We start from the raw sequence: 4861 nt of genomic DNA, 5'->3' as shown, positions 1-4861 counted from the left end.
AATAGATTGCAAACAAATAATAAGAAACATGTGTATGAAGAGAGAAAAGAAACAATACATGTAGAGATAGGTGAAGAAAACATACATCATCACATATACCACTTGATAAGCATCATGTATGTAAAAATGGTCACAAGACCTAAGGTACAAGAAGAAGAAGCTAAAAGTAGCTCCTACAACAACAAGGAGGTAAACACTCCCCCTAACAAGATGAAACACATCTTCCCCTTATAAAGGAATGTATTTCTCCCCCTAACTTGTAGAATCTGAAAGAAAGAAACCACAAATTCTCCAATTTCTCCCATTTTTTGTCACGATTGACAATGGGTACAAGAAGCTAGAAAGATTCACTCGAGAAACAAAAAGATGATAAAAAATGATCAAGGGGGTACAAAGAATCCATATAAATACATGAATGTAATGAAACAAGATGCTATGGATGACAAGATAAAAGAAACTTGCAAAACATGTAAAAAAAATGCATGCAGAGTATCTCGATGGATCGAGAGGTATCGAGGAGCTATCGAGCAGACCTCGATGGATCGAATAGCTATCGAGAAGTCAGGAGGTTCCTCGATCGATCCAGAAGCTATCGAGAGGTGTCGAGATTGCGATAAGATGCAACTGAAGAGCTCGACAGATAAGCTAGGTATCGAGAGGTGTCGAGAAGGCTTAAAACTAGTTTTTCAAGAAGGGAAAAACATAGATATGAATGCAATTAAACATGCAACTCAGCCAATGACCCAACCAACATTTTAACCTCTCAAAACATCTCTCAATCAATAAAGAGTTGAGCATATAGCTCCCAAAAACACACACACACACACACACACACAAAACAAGTTTAACCAATTTTATATTTCAAAAATAAGTTAAGACAGTTTAGTGAGCATACATCAACACATGTAAACCTTGTGATGGCCAAATCATATTGTACTTGCACATGTATCAAGAGTAGTAAAGAATATTGCGTGTTGTGTGTGAAAAACATCGCAAGATTGCATAAGTGTCTCTAAGATATGACGATTTGAGATTTGAGATATGAGTAAATCACTTTAACTCACACACAATCATAATTGTTTGATGGGGACTATCACCTTTGAGGTACATCCTATAACTCCCACATCTCCTAGAAAATACGCTTGCAATCATATTTGAAGCATTTTTGATCTTTTTGCTTTTATTTTCTTTGCATATTTTCTTTTCATTAAGCAAACCATGCATGAGTATATGAAAGAGAGAAAAGAAATACCCAATTATGTTAAGCTTTTGACATTGCACTTTTGCTATGCCGAAGCATACAGATGTCATATCATGATTGGCGGGTAACAGTGGTGAGATGGTTATTTATGCCTTTCTCTTAGGATTTTCTAGTCCTACATGTCAAAAAGAGTGATACGAGTGTTAAGTATAAGAGATCACTTAACCTTACTCATCACAAACTAAGAGCCACAAAACTCACTTGCTTAGTTGTGCATAGAGATGCTCATCTAAACTACAAGAGATACAAAGTTTAGAAAACTCTGTTTCAATGGCCATTTTAAGGTTCACAAGAACCGATGTACACATACACTGTTTTTGTATTTTTCTGATTTTTCCATTTTTTTTTATTTTGAAAACAAAAAAAAATAAAAACTAAACAACCAAACAAAAACAGACAAACAATCATGAAAGCATGAAAGAAAGATGCATATGCATGAAAGCATGATAGAAAGATGCAGATGCATGAAAGCACGATTTCAAAAGCAGATAAGAAATCAAGCAAAGAAAGTCCTACTTTAGATAGAAAGAATTAAAGCAGAGGACAAACAGAAAAGATAATTAAGTCTTAGGCTCCTTTCTCACCCACACAGCACGAGTCTTTGATCGTGAAGATGAAAAGGCACGTGTCCTAATATGTCTATTAAAAGACATAGAAGAATTAAGATTCTCCTGAAATTGAGTTAAAAAATTCAAGGCTTTTAGTAACTCTCCAAACAAAGGTGTAGGTCCTTGAGAGGAAACCTGTGACTGTTTGGACACTTGCTTTTGAGGATACAACTTAAAGCAATTAGGAAGAATGTGTCCAGAAACACCACAATGGTGACATATATGAGGTCTAGCAAAGGATTTAGAATTAGCCAAAACAGTTTTGGATTTCATACCTTTATTACCTTTCTTGGATTGGGGCACAATGACAGTCTTTGATCTAAAAGTCGTGGAAAAGGAGGGGCTGGAGGAGACAGCATATCCTAAGCCAGTCTTATCAGAACTAGGCTTTTGAGCACTCAAAGCCTCATCAAGCTTTGCACTAGACATCCTCTCTATTTGAGTTCTAGCTTGACTAAGCTCAACCTCAAGATTCTTGACCTTCTCTTCTGATGAGGTGTTCTCCATAACAAGAGTCTCAACTAGCTTGACCAACAGATCAGTTTTTTCATTTTTTACCTCATTAAGCTCTTTTCTACAAAGATGAGAAGTCTTTTCAGATCTTATGAATTCAGTGCATAGCTTATCATAGGCTTCTTGAAGGGTCATCTTCTTGGATACTTCATCATCAGAAGAATCCTCATTGTCACTAGCACTCTCCACAATCACCTTATCGGTTGAGGCAGCAAAGGCCATAACATGACTACATTCATCCACATACTCATTAGAAGAGTCATTCTCGGTGTCACTCCAAGTAGCAACCATCCCTTTATCTTCTGACTTCTTGGCCTTGTCCCTCATAAGGTAGTTTGGGCACTCTATCCTCATATGACCAAAACCCTTGCACTCATGGCATTGGATGGGGGCTTCTCATTCTTACCCTTCCTAGAGGATTTAGATTTCCTAGGAGGTTTACCTTATCCTTTTTCCTAAACTGAAGAAACTTGATAATCTCATCAATTATGAAGGTTAGATCCTCATCCTCATCCCCATCTTCAGAGTCCTCGATATATTCCTCTATACCCTTAAGAGCCAAGTTTTTACTCTTTCCACATTTTCCCATTGAGCCTAATCCCATCTCATAGGTTTGAAGGTTCCCTACAAGCTCAGTCAAAGGAATTTGATCAATGTCCTTTGCTTCTTCAATGACAGTGATCTTGGCATGGAATCTTTCAGGTAAGGACCTAAGGATTTTCCTAACAATTTTGGATTCTGCTATAGACTCTCCAAGGTTGAAGGCATAATTCACAATATCCTTGAGTTTAGCATATAACTCATCAAATGTCTCATCCTCCTCCATCTTTATTTCTTCAAAACTACTAGTGAGTCTTTGAAGCTTCACAGTTTTTATAGCCATGGTACCTTCATAGGTGGTCTCAAGAATGGTCTATGTTTCCTTGGCAACTTCCGTGGATGATATTTTCTTGAATTCCTCATTGGTCACCCCACAAAACAAAGCATTCAAGGCCCGACTATTGAAATTTGCGGCTATGATTGTTGCATCATCCCAATCCACCGGCGATTCCTTTGGCTTAATCCAGCCAACTTCAACAGCTTGCCATACCTGTTCACCTAGAACCTACAAGAAAACTTTCATACGAACTTTCCAGTATGCATAATTAGTGCCATCAAATAAATGAGGAATCAAAAGAGATTGTCCATGATCCATGACAGCAGGGGTCAAGGATCACACTTAGGAAATTAATCCAATCAAGAGTGTACCAGCTCTGATACCACTTGTTAGGAAATAGACCTCGGTTGATAGAATTAACAAGTTTTAAACCCAAGTTGTTAATTAGATTTATTATGAATGAAACTTGTTAAAACAAATAAACATCAATATCATGTCAAAATCATATGCAGCGAAAAAGTAAATAAGGCAAGATATGATGACCCAGGAAAACCAATGAAACCAACCAGTTTCACAGTAAAAACCTAGGGGGAAACCTTCCCGAAAAGCAATCCACTATAGTAAAGAGAAGTTTCAGATCTTGTACAAAACCTTTGTCCCTAGACTCTACAATCTCTGTAGATGAACTTACAGCAGAAACCTTCTACCGCTTCAGAACCTCTGAACTCTTCAATATATGAATGCCACCCTTTGATGAATGGATCCCAGTACGTGACTAACTCCTTTGCACGAATCCCAGTACGTGACTCACTCACCAACTTGAGAAAGAAGAATGTTGGTTGCAAAGTTCTTCACTTCATCGACAATGAAGATCAAGAAGCACTTGGTTACAAAACAATAAGGCGCAAAGACGCAGTAGCTTCTTTTTGAGAGAATAAGGCTTTGGTCACCTTTTGCATATGTTCACCTTGTATTTTCTTATGTGACGGCCTCTAAAATAAGCCTTATATATGTTTAGGGTTGTGAGAAAAGAAACCCTACACAAATACAAAAGCCTGGCCCAAAAATCAGATCTGAAAATTCTGATTTCCGTAATCTCGATACATACCTCGATAGATAGCAGGTGTCAAGCCTCATTAAACCCTGATAGATAGCTATTTGTCAAGTAGCTGTCTGCAGGTGTCTAGGAGGTTTTGTCCAGCAGGTGTCCAGCTTTACTAAACACCTTTTCTTCACTTGTTTCTTGTCCAATTTTCATGGCTTTAATACTAGACTTGAACAACATGTTCTTTGAATTATTAAACATATCCTAGATCTACCCAAATACAAGTAAAGGGCGTTTTGTCAAAGGATTAGCCAACTACATAAAATAATGTCCTTAACAGTTTGCTATCACAATGTAAGAAAAATGTATCTAAAATAGAAAGAAAAGAAAAGATACAAACAGTCCTCACTACATCCTTTAAAACAAAATAAGCATTCCCCCTAACAAAATAATATCTCCTATACTAACTCTCCCCCTAAGTACATGACTACTCTCATAACCAAAACTACTCCCCCTTTGTGTCATGAATGACAAAGGGTAAGTCACTGAGAAACAGT

This window comes from Castanea sativa, chromosome 1 (assembly GCF_040712315.1).
Source record: "Castanea sativa cultivar Marrone di Chiusa Pesio chromosome 1, ASM4071231v1".
Lineage (NCBI taxonomy): Eukaryota > Viridiplantae > Streptophyta > Magnoliopsida > Fagales > Fagaceae > Castanea > Castanea sativa.
The sequence above is the reverse complement of the archived record's forward strand: the minus strand, read 5'-3'. Positions refer to the sequence as shown.